The sequence below is a fragment of the Papio anubis genome, chromosome 17 (assembly GCF_008728515.1).
Source record: "Papio anubis isolate 15944 chromosome 17, Panubis1.0, whole genome shotgun sequence".
Taxonomy (NCBI): Eukaryota; Metazoa; Chordata; class Mammalia; order Primates; family Cercopithecidae; genus Papio; species Papio anubis.
Genome location: NC_044992.1, coordinates 53,803,149 through 53,815,663, shown reverse-complemented (window position 1 = coordinate 53,815,663; position 12,515 = coordinate 53,803,149).

Genomic DNA, 12,515 nt, shown 5'->3' with positions numbered 1-12,515 from the left:
GTAAGTTACGTATTGCTGGCATGATCATAACACTGTAGCCTTGAATTCTTCAGGCTCAAGCACCTCTCCCACCAGCCTCCCAAATAGCTAGGACTACAGGCATGCACCACCACATCCTGCTCATTTTTAAATTTTTGTAGAGATGGATCTCATTATGTTGCCTCAGCTTGTCTCAAACTCCTGGGCTCAAGCAATCGTCCGACCTTAGCCTCCCAAAGCACTGGGATTACAGGCACAAGCCACTACACCTGGCCTGAACTTCCTTATTCTAAGGATTTGCAGAGTTTCTGTTTAAGCCATTATCTTCAAATAATGGTTTTAATTTCATTCCAATCCTTATGTAAAATACCTTATTTCTTTCTTTCTTTTCTTTTCTTTTCTTTTTTTTGAGATGGAGGTTCGCTCTTGTTGCCCAGGCTGGAGTGCAATGGTATAATCTCGGCTCACCACAACCTCCACCTCCCAGGTTCAAGCAATTCTCCTGCCTAAGCCTCCCAAGTAGCTGGTATTACAGGTAGGCGCCACCACGACCTGCTAATATTGTATTTTTAGTAGAGACGGGGTTTCTCCATGTTAGTCAGGCTGGTTGCAAACTCCCAGCCTCAGCTGATCCGTCCACTCCGACCTCCCAAAGAGCTGGGATTACAGGTGTGAGCCACAGCGCCTGGTCAAATACTTTATTTCTTACTTCTTTCTTTATTGCCATGCCAGGATCACCAATACTATATTGAGCAGTAGCAGCATAAAAACTAGTATTTATTGTCTTACTCTCCATCTTTAAAAAGATGCTTCTCAATTTTCTCAAATTTGACATTGACTTTCAACTTGATGACACAATCTAAAGCCACTAATGTACAGTATGTTACTCTGTCACCCAGGCTGGAGTGCAGTGGCGTAATCTTGGCTCACTGCAGCCTCTATCTCTCTGGCTCAAGCAACCTTCCCACCTCAGCCTCCCGAGTAACTGGGACCACAGGTGCGCACCATCCTGCCTGGCTAATGTTGTTTATTTTTTGTGAGACAAAGTCACACTTTGTTGCCCAGGCTGGTCTCGAATTTCTGGGCTCAACGGATCCTTCTGCCTCAGCCTCCCAAAGTGCAGGAATTACAGGCATGAACCACCACACCTGGCCCAATACATTACCTTTGCTAATCTTGTGGCCATTCTCAACACTCAACTCCAATGTCCTTTCTATTGCTAGTTTTCAATGGTTTTCATCATGACTAGATACTGAAACGTATCTGTGTATTAAGAAAAGCATATAGGCCAGACATGGTGGCTCATGCCTGTAATCCTAGCACTTTGGGAGGCCAATGCAAGCAGATCACCTGAGGTCAGGGGTTCGAAACCAGCCTGGCCAACATGGTTTCACCCCCATCTCTACTAAAAATACAAAAATTAGCCAAGAACAGCTGTAATCCCAGCTGCTTGGGAGCTGAGGCAGAGAATTGCTTGAACCCGGGAGGCGGAGGTTGCAGTAAGCTGACATCATGCCATTGAACTCCAGCCTGGTGACAGAGTGAGACTCTGTCTCAAAAAAAAAAAAAAAGCGTGGTACCAGGAGTGGCAGCCTCATAGAAAGTGTTTCTGGGAGAGAAATAGTTATAAGGAGGGGTGGTGAAAGGAAAAGGAGGATTGAAAAAAAGAAGCAGCATCCAAGATTTTCCCCCACCCCATCAACAAAGATCTTTAAATTGCACAAAAAGGGCACAACTTGACAAGGCCACTCAAATTAAGAATTTTATGAGATGAATGATTTGAATAAAGTAGCCAACATCCTAAAATTGCAAGAATCAGGAAATTAAAGGTTTTCTGCTATTGAAAAGTCTCCCCAAAAACCTACAAAGCTAAAGGAAAAGAAAATATCTTTCAAAAAGCACGTGAGAAAGTGAAAAGTCACCTTAAATTAGAAAAAAACAAAAAACAGAATGGCTAAATGAGGCTGGACCTAGTGACTCACGCCTTGTAATCTTAGCACTTTGGGAGGCAGGAGATGGCGGCCCGGGGATTCCGAGACCAACCTGGCCAACATGAAAACCCTGTCTCTACTGAAAGTGAGAAAATTAGCCAGGCAAGGTAGTGTGCGCCTGTAATCTCAGCTACTCAGGAGGCTGAGGTGGAAGGATGGCTTGAGCTCAGGAGGTGGATGTTGCAGTGAACCGAGACTGTGCCACTGCACTGCAGCCTGGGCAACAGAATGAGACTCCATCTCAGAAGCAAAACAACAAAACAACAAAACAACCAAACAAAAAAACCCCCACATATTATATATCTACTCTTCTATTGAGCAATCCTACTTCTAGGAATTGACCCTGAATATACATATACCTCAACGGCACGAGAGGAAATACATATGTGTGGGTTGATTCATTACTGATTATCTGTGGTGCAAAATCTTGTAAACGACTCCAAATGTCCAAGCAAAGGAGGTTGGTTGGATGGAGCTGTGGTAAGCATGCCTGTGGTTACTACACAGCCAGAGTACTAGGGAGACTGTGGGACTTCAGAAACCAAGGTCTTAGCATAGCCTTTTTCTGTTGTTTCTTTCTTTCTTTTCTTTCTTTTTTTAAGACAGTCTCACTCTGAAGTGCAGTGGCGCGATCTTGGCTCACTGCAACGCAAACTTCGCCTCTTCAAGCGATTCTCCTGCTTCAGCCTCCTGAATAGTAGAGATCACAAGCCCAACACCACGCGGAGGGTACGTATTTCTAGTAGAGATGGGTTTTTGCCACGTTGGCCAAGCTGGTCTCGAACTCCTGACCTCAGGTGATCCACCCACCTCGGCCTCCCGAGGTGCTGGGATTACAGGTGTGAGCCACTGTGTCCTGCCACCATAGATTTTTATAAGACATTCCATAGACTTTCTTACAAATACAAATAACTTGTTTACTCAATTTCCAGGTAAAAACATTTTTTATCTTTTAGAAACATTTTTTAAAATAAACAAGTTTACAACTCTCTTGAACAGGAGTTGCCAGTGAGTCAAAGTCGCACTGTTGCATTCCAGCCTGGGCAACAAAGCAAGACTCCATGTCAAATAAAAACAAAAAACAATATATATCACTATTTGTCAACCGCCAAAGTTATAATTGTTTCAGGCCGGAATAATCAATTGTTACTAAAATTAGTAAGCAAAAATTTGATTAAAAAAGGAGTTGTATCTAGTCTCAAAAGTACCTCCCTACCCTACAACTAAAAGTATAATAATAATAAATAAATTAAAAATAAAAAAAAAAAAAAATAAATAAAAATAAAAATAAATAAAACTAAAAAAAAAAAAAAAAAAAAAAAAAAAAAAAAAAGTACCTCCACAAAATGGGTTGAAATTATTTTTCTGGTGATATATGGAGGAAGTACACAGCATCACTACAAATATTCCTGGCAAAATGCATAACCTGAATCTAATTGTGAGGAAATACTATGCAAACTCATACTGAGGGACATTGTACATAATAAGTGACCTGTAACCTTCAAAAGTGTCATCAAGGTTATGAAAATCAGACAGACAAAAACTATTGCATATTAAAGGTGACTACATTGACAAGTAAATGCAATGTGTGTGCTGAATTAGATCTTGAGGAGCCAGTAAAGGGCACTGCGGCGCAGTGGCTCAAGCCATAATCCCACACCTGCACTTTGGGAGGCCGAGATGGAGGATCACGAGGTCAGGAGATCAGGAGCCATCTTGGCTAGCATGGTGAAACCCGTCTCTACTAAGCCACAAGCCCAGCCGAAGCGGTGGCCTGTAGTCCCAGCTACTCCGGGAGGCTGAGGCAGGAAAGAATAGTGTGTGAACCGGGAGGCGGAGCTGCAGTGAGCTGAGAGATCCCGCCACTGCACTCCAGCCTGGGTGACAGAGCACTAGACTCCGTCTCAAAAAAATTTTTCTTCTCCGTGGGAGATTAATGAGACCATTGGCAAAATTTGCATAGTGTCTAGGTTAAATATGTACTATGTCAATGTTAATTTCTTGATTTTGATAACTATACTGTGATATATAAGAAAACAGGTTTACTTTTAGAAGGTATGAGTAATGGACAGACAGGTGGCTCCGCCTGTAATCCCAGCACTTTGGGAGGCTGAGGCGGGTGGATCAGGTCAGGGTGAGACCAGCTTGGCCAATATGGGTGAAGAAACCCCATGTCTACTAAAAACACAAAAAATTAGCTGGGCATGATGGCACGTACCTGTAGTCCCAGCTACTCGGAGGCCGAAGACAGAGAATTGCTTGAACCTGGGGAGACAGAAGTTTACCAGTGAGCCAAATTCATGCCACTGCTTTCCAGCTTGGGCAACAGAGTGAGACTTCGTCTCAAAACAAAAAGAAACAAAAAAAAAGAAAGAAAGTACAAGAGTAATGAGGGTGTGTATACAATTTATTCAATAGTTTTGAGGGAAAAATGTGTGTGTGAGGGGAGAGACAAAGTATAAAGCGTAAACTTGGTAAAATGTTAACATTTGAGGAATCTCAGTGAAAGAGTGAATAGATTCTTTGTATTAGTTTTACTAACTTTTCACCGAAGTATTTCAAAATAATAAAAGTATAAATATACTTATATAACTTTCTTGACCAGGCACAGTGGCTCATATATATATATATGCTGGGATTATATATGTATATATCGCATATGTCTAGGTATAATATATAATATATATACGAATATCATGATCGTTATATGATATATTATATATGATATGATATAATATATATATGATAAAACCATGCTTAAGGAATACATACACAGTCAATGTAGAGAGTAAAAGACAAGCAAGAAAAGTATTTACTATCGACCGGGCGTGACTCATGCCTATAATCCCAGCACTTTGCGAGGGCTGGTGACGGATACCTGAGGTCAGCAGTCCAAGACTAACCTGGCCAACATGGTGAAACCCCATCTCTACTAAAATAAAAATTAGCCGGGCGTAGTGGTGCACACCTGTAATTCCAACTACTTGGGAGGCTGAGGCAGGACAGTTGCTTGAGCCGAGGGAGGCAGAAGGTTGCAGTGAGCCCGGTAGTGCCATGGCACCCCAGCCTGGCCAACAGGGGAGTGAGAGACTCTATTTAAATAAATAAATAAAAATAAAATTATTTACTATAAAAGTCAGAAAGGTTGAACAGTGTCACACCTGTAATCCCAGCTGGGAAAGCCAAGGCAGGAGGGATCAGTTGAGGTCATGAGTTTGAGACCAGCCTGGCCAGCATGACGAAATCTGTCTCTACTAAAAATAAAAAATTAGCTAGAGCGTTGTGGCAGGTGTCTGCAATTCCAGCTACTTGAGGCACTGAGGTGGGAGAATTGCTTGAACCCAGGAGAGGCAGAAGATGCAGTGAGCCAAGATGGCATCACTGTACTCAACCTGGGTGACAGAGAAGTGAACTCCATCTCAATTAAAAAAAAGTCAGAAGAGTAGTTATCTGGCTGGTAGGGGTGGCTCACACTTGTAATATCAACACTTTGGGGAGGCAGAGTTGGGCGAATTGCTTGAACACCCAGGAGTTTAGGGCAGCCTGAGCAACATGTAAAACACCCATCTCTACAAAAAGCCTACAACAATAATAATTGCCGAAGCTGGTGGCTCAAGCCTGTATCCCAGCACTTTGGGAGGCGAGACGGAGGATCACGAGTCAGAAGTCGAGACCATCACAACTAACGCGGTGGCTCCACGCCTCTACACAAAGCCACAGCAACCCGAGGCCAGGGGGTGGCGCCTGTAGTCCCAGCTTCTCGGGGAGGCTGTGAGCAGGAGAATGTCCCTAACTCGGGGCCGGGCTTGTGAAGCTGAGATCCGACCACTGCACTCTAGCCTGGGTGACAGAGTGAGACTCCGTCTCAAAAAAAAAAAAAAAAAAAAAATTTTCTGGGCAGTGGTGGTGCGTGCCTGTAGTCCCAGCTACTTAGGAGGCTGAGGTGGGAGGATCACTTGAGCCCAGGAGGTTGAGGTTGCAGTGAGCCATGGTCATGCCACAGCCCTCCAGCGTGGGTGCCAGAACCAGACACTGTCTCAAAAAAAATGTTATCAAGAATTGGGAAAGTGTTATGATCTAGAAAGAAGAGAGTCAAAGGACTTAGTGTGAGTACTGATGCTAATGGAACAGATGTTTGCTTCATAACCATTTGCTAAACTGTATGTATAATAATACTTTTCTGAATATATATTTCAAATAAATTAAAGAAGGGAATAACCTTGGGGGGAAAATCATAATATACTTTTCCTGTCCCCCAAATTTTCCTGTTTCAAAATACTTTGAACATTTGGCAGCCTCAGCAAAACATGAAGTGCTTTAAACTTTGTAAGTTGTTAATAAAAAGATGTTGGTGAATTGATAAGTCAGCTCATTGCTCGTCGAGAGAGTTAACCTGGAACCAGGCCTGAGTGGGGATAAAAGGCATGGTTATCCAGAAGACCAAAGTGGAAGGGTGACTGTGTGTTGAAGGCATTCCTTACCTTTATGAGGAAGGGGCCTAAAGAGTAAACCTGGGTAAAGGACAGCTGAAACAAGACCCTCTTGCCTGACACTGCTGAGTTCTACAGAACCTGTACCTCCTTGTATACTCCAGATCTCTGAAATGATACCTACTCTACCTGGTTCCTATTCCATGAACAACTTCCTTCCTTTATCTCTGGCTTCTTTTTTTGGAGATGAGGTCCAGCTCTGTCACCAAGGCTGGAGTGCAGTGACACAATCTTGGCTCACTGCAACCTCTGATTCCCGGGTTCAAGCGATTCTTGTGCCTCAGCCTCCCAAGTACCTGGGACCACAGGTGCGCACCACCACATCCAGCTGATTTTTGTGTTTTTTGTAGAGATGGGTTTTCACCATGATGGCCAGGCTAGCTCTGGCCTCTTTTTATTTTTATTGTTTTAGGCAGTATCTTGCTCTGTCACCCAGGCTGGAGTACAGGGCTGTGAACATGGCTCACTGCAGCCTCGACTTCCTGGGTTCAAGAGATCCTCCTGCCTCAGCCTCCCATGTAGCTAGGAACAAGGTGCATGCCACCACACTTGGCTAATTTTTGTATTTTTTGTAAAGATGGGGTTTTTGCCATATTTCCCAGGCTGGTCTCAAACTCCTGGGTTAAAGTGATTCTCCCCCGTCGGCCTCCCAAAGTGATGGGATTATACATGTGAGCCACTGCACCCAGCCTGGCCTGACTCTTTTAACTTAACTCCCCTGAAAATCCAAACTGCTGTGCGGGGCAGACTCATTCATTCTGGCTATTAGTCTTTATTTTCTGACTTCATTTTGAATAACTACATGTGTAATGCTGATGAACTCTCTTCAAGAATAAGCTGTCTTGGGACCAGGTGTGGTGGTTCCCATCTGCAACCCCAGCACTTTGGGAAGCCCAGGCGGGTGGATCACCTGAGGTCAGGCGTTTGAGACCAACCTGGCCAGCATGGCGAAACCCCTCCTCTACTAAAAATACAAAAATTAGCAGGGCTTGGTGGTGCATGCCTGTAATCTCAGCTACTCCAAAGGCTGAGGCAGGAGAATTGCTTGAACCTGAGAGGCAGAGGTTACAGTGAGCCGAGATCGTGCCATTGCACTCTAGCCTAGCCAATAGAGCAAGACTCCATCTCAAAAAAAAAAAAAAAAAAAAAAAAAAATTAAAAGACAATGGGCTGATGCACAGCCCCAACCTTTTTTTTCCCCACAGGGTTCTGCTCCTTGCTGCTCCCATCTTAAGCACGTCTCAGCCTGCCTGAGGCCCCGCTTAGCCACTGATGAGTGATAGAAACGTTCGATTGGGAAAGGCATACCGGATTGCTCTTTGGGAACTCTAGAGATTCTAATTCAGTCTAAAAACATAGCATCCCTCCCCAGTGGGTCACTCCTTGGAGCTGTTATAAAAATAATAACCAGGCCAGGCGTGGTGGCTCACACTTGTAATCTCAGCACTTTGGGAGGTTGAAGCAGGTGGATCACTTGAGGTCAGGAGTTGGAGACCAGCCTGGCCAACATGGAGAGACCCTGTCTCTACTAAAAATACAAAAATTAGCTGGGTGTGGTGGCGCATACCTGTAATCCCAGCTACTTGGGAGGCTGAGGCAGGAGAATCACTTGAACCCAGGAGGTAGAGGTTGCAGTGAGCTGAGATTGTGCCACTGTACTCCAGCCTGGGTGACAGAATGAGAAAAAACAAAACAAAACCTTATATTGCAAACCAGACAAAAATCCAGGACAAATTACCTAATATATATATATATATATATTTTTTTTAATTATATTAATAATTTTTCTAGAGACAGGTCTCACTATGTTCACCAGGCTTGTCTCCAACTCCTGGGCTCAAGTGATCCTTCCACCGTCTCCTCCCAAGATGCTGGGATTATAAGCATGAGTCACCACCCTGGCTCATTTATTTTATTTATTATTTATTTTATTTATTTATGTATTTATTTTGAGATGGAGTCTTGCTCTGTCGCCCAGGCTGGAGTGCAGTGGTGCAATCTTGGCTCACTGCAACCTCCGACTCCCTGGTTCAAGTGATTCTCCTGCCTCAGCCTCCCAAGTAGGTGGGACTACAGGCGCATACCACCATGCCCAGCTAATTTTTGTATTTTTAGTAGAGACGGGGTTTCACCATGTTGGCCAGGATAGTCTCGATCTCTTGACCTCGTGATCCACCTGCCTTGGCCTCCCAAAGTGCTGGGATTACAGGCGTGAGCCACCACGCCGGCCTATTATTTATTTATTTATTTGTGAAGGAGTCTTGCGCTGTCACCCAGGCTGGAGTGCAGTGGCATGATCTCAGCTCACTGCAACCTCCACCTCCCAGGTTCAAGTGATTCTTCTGCCTCAACCTCCTGAGTAGCTGGGATTACAGGCATGCACCACCACGCCTGGCTGAGTTTTGTATTTTTAGTATAGCAGAGACGGGGTTTCACCATGTTGGTCAGGCTGGTCTCAAACTCCTAACCTCAGTTGATCCACCTGCCTTGGCCTCCCAAAGTACTGGGATTATAGGCATGAGCCACCGTGCCTGGCCCAAAATTCTTCTTGAAATAACATTTTAAATGAATAAAATAAAAGATGTATACTCATCAAACTAGGAACAGAAGGAAACTTTCTCAACCTAAATGAAGAGCATCTATTAACAACTCACAGCTAATAATTTGTGTGTGTGTGTGTGTGTGTGTATTTTATATACATATATAACATCTCTCCCTATGGCCTTCTAGCCTGGAGTTTTCATCAAGTCGCTTCCTGGATGAAGGAACCTCCAGGGGTGAGGGGCAGGGGTTGGGAATGATGGAGAAGAGAACCTAAAGGGGACTTAGGGAATTCAGAGTGGCCGACTGGCGTGACGCTCTGCCAGGATTCCTATTCCTATTCTTCCCACTTCAGGCCCCCTTCTAGGCCTCTCATTCAAAAGCCTCTCATTTCCAAGGACCGAGATAAAGACACAGACGGCGAGATACACAGAGACAGAGACGCCGAGCTACCAGCATCCCTCTCCCCTTTCTGTGCCGTCCCATGTCTCTGACGGACACCATCGCTCAGCCAATGGCTCTCACGATGTGCCCCGGAAGGGCCAATGAGAGCCAGAGGAGGGCGGAATATTCTAGGCTTCTAGGCTTGGTTGAGCCGTGCAGGAAGATCCGGGGCTGTGGTAGCCGCCGTTGGCTCTGGTGCCCCTGGCGGTGGGGGCACGAGTGGGCAGGGGTGATGGTGAGGTAGAGGAGGCGGCCCCGACCCGGCGAGCTCGAGGGCGCGGCCTGGCTGGGAGGCGGGGGGCCGAGGAACCGGGGGAGCGGGCGCCGCCGAGGGACCTGGAAGTGGCAGGGCTGAGGGAGAGGGGACGCGTGTGTGGGGAACGGGGACCCCAGCCCAGCGCAGCGACCACTTGTAGGCCTGGGACGCGGGCTGCCGGCCGAGTGGTCGGGGAGCCTGGCTGCCCGGGAGGCGGGCCGGGGGCGCGGAGCGGAGTTCGGGGCACCAGACCAAACCGACGGACCGGACCGACGCGGAGAGTAAGGGAAGCCGCCTGGCCTGAAGATCCCGTCTCTAAGATCACGTTCTGAGGTACTGAGTGTTAGTGGTACTACATATCTTTTCTTTTTTTTTTTTTTTTTTTGAGACGGGGTCTCCCTCTGTCATCCAGGCTGGAGTGCAGTGGCACTTGGATCACAGCAACCTCCAGCCCTCTCACCCCCGGGCTCAAGCAATCCTCCCACCTCAGCTTCCCGAGTAGCTGGGACTACAGGTGCACACCACCACGCCTGGCTATTTTTTAATATTTTTAGTAGAGACGGGGTCTTGTCATGGTGCCCTGGCTGATCTTGAACTCCTGAGCTCAAGCGATCCTGTGGCCTTGGCCTCCCAAAGTGCTGGGATTACAGGCATGCGCCACTGTGCCCAGCCCCCTGGAGTACTACATATCTCTTTTGGGGAACAAAATTAAGCCCAGAACAGGTGTATGTCATTTAACATGGGTACTAGACCCTCAACACCTGCATATAGGGAATGAAAATTGATAGCCTGACTTTAAGTAGATTATTTCTTTAGCGTCTCATGTGTTTATCTTTAAAACTATTTTTGTTTTATCTTTGAAACTTTTTTTTTGAGACAGAGTCTTGCTCTTTTCCCCAGGCTGGAGTGCAGTGGGGCGATCTCGGCTCACTGCAACCTCCGCCTCCTGGGTTCAGGCGATTCTCTTGCCTCAACTTCCCCAGTAGCTGGGATTACAGGCGCCTGCCACCACACTTGGCTAATTTTTGTAGTTTTAGTAGAGACGGGCTTTCACCATGTTGGCCAGGCTGGTCTCGAACTCCTGACCTCATGTGATCCGCCCGCCTTGGCCTCCCAAAGTGCTAGGATTACAGCCGTGAGTCACGGAGCCCGGCCCATAGTCTTGTTTTCTTTGCAGAGTTTTTTCCTGGTTTGCTCCTAAAAACATTAGTATTTGCCGTCCCTTGACCCTTTCCCCTCTCACCCTGTGCAGTTTCCGAGGAGCATTTCTAAAAAATTATCAATCGTCTGTTTATGCTTCATTTGGGGAAGTCCCTCTGCATCTACCTATAATTATCAGTGTCTCAATTATGTCCGGTAAATGTTCTCATTCTGCGGCCACACAGGTCTTTAAAAAAAAATCTTTAATTTAGAATCTTATCAAGAGTTTTGTGAAAGCTCACATAAATTATATTCACATATTTCTTTTCTCAGAGAATTTGGGTGAACTGGTGTGGTGTGATTTCCACTTTTAGAATCCATGTGTCTTTTCCTCAGAAGGTTATTCATGCTGATATGTCTTTTGATCCCATCTTCTATTAGAGATTTGCTAGTTTGGGCAGTTTGAAGTTGCAGCCTACCTGAGTAGGTGGGAATTACTTTGATGACAGCATTTTTTTGTTCATTTTTGTTCGGCACATATTTGTTGAGTACCTAATACACCAGAAGTTGAGCAAGGAAAATGTTGATAAAGGAAAAATGGATTCTGTCCTCCTAGGATTTAGAGAAGATCACTCATATGACCGTCAGCTAATAAGTTCTGCCCTGCAGTTTAATAATTTATACTTAAATGCCTTTAAAACACAGAGAAGGGGCCAGGTGCAGTGGCTCACGCCTGAAACCCCAGCACTTTGGAAGGCCAAGGTGGGCGGATCACTTGAGGTCAGGAGTTTGAGACCAGCCTGGGCAACATAGTGAAACCCCGTCTCTACTAAAAATACAAAAATTAGCCGCATGTGGTGGCGCACGCCTGTAATCCCAACTAATTGGGAGGCTGAGGTGGGAGAATCGCTTAAACCTGGGAGGCAGAGGTTGCAGTGAGCCGAGATGGTGCCACTGCACTCCAGCCTGGGCAACAAAGCGAGACTGTCTCAAAAAGCAAACAAACAAAAACCCTATAGAGACTATTTTGGGTCTTCATGACTACCTGACATCTGACATATCAGTTTGAGGAATTTAGCATATTTAATGATACATTTGATTCACTATTAGAGATTTGTATGCTTTGAAGAGTAATTTAGATAGCTTTTCCCCTCTATCTTCCCCAGTAAATAGTGAAGCAAATAAGAATTATATATATCAGCTGTCTTGCTTTTTATCCGCTGTTTATATCCTGTTTATCAAGTGACCCATCCAGTTTAATTTGGCATCTAGTTTTTTATATATTTAAACTGTCTCTGAGGTCACTTTGCATTTTTTTTTTCTTTTTTTTGAGACGGAGTTTTGCTCTTGTCTCATGCTGGAGTGCAATGGCATAATCTTGGCTCATTGCAACCTCCGACTCCCAGGTTCAAGCGATTCTCCTGCCTCAGCCTCCCAAGCAGCTGTGAGTGCAGGCGTGTGCCAGTATGCCTGGCTAATTTTTGTAGGTGTTTTGTTTTGTTTTGTTTTGTTTAGTAGAGATAGGATTTCACCGTGTTGGCCAGGCTGGTCTTGAACTCTTAACTTCAAATGATCTGCCCTCCCCGCCCCTCGGCCTCCCAAAGCGCTGGGATTACAGGAGTGAGCTACTGTGCCTGGCTTGCATCATTTTCTTGTAACTTTTTTTTTTTTTTT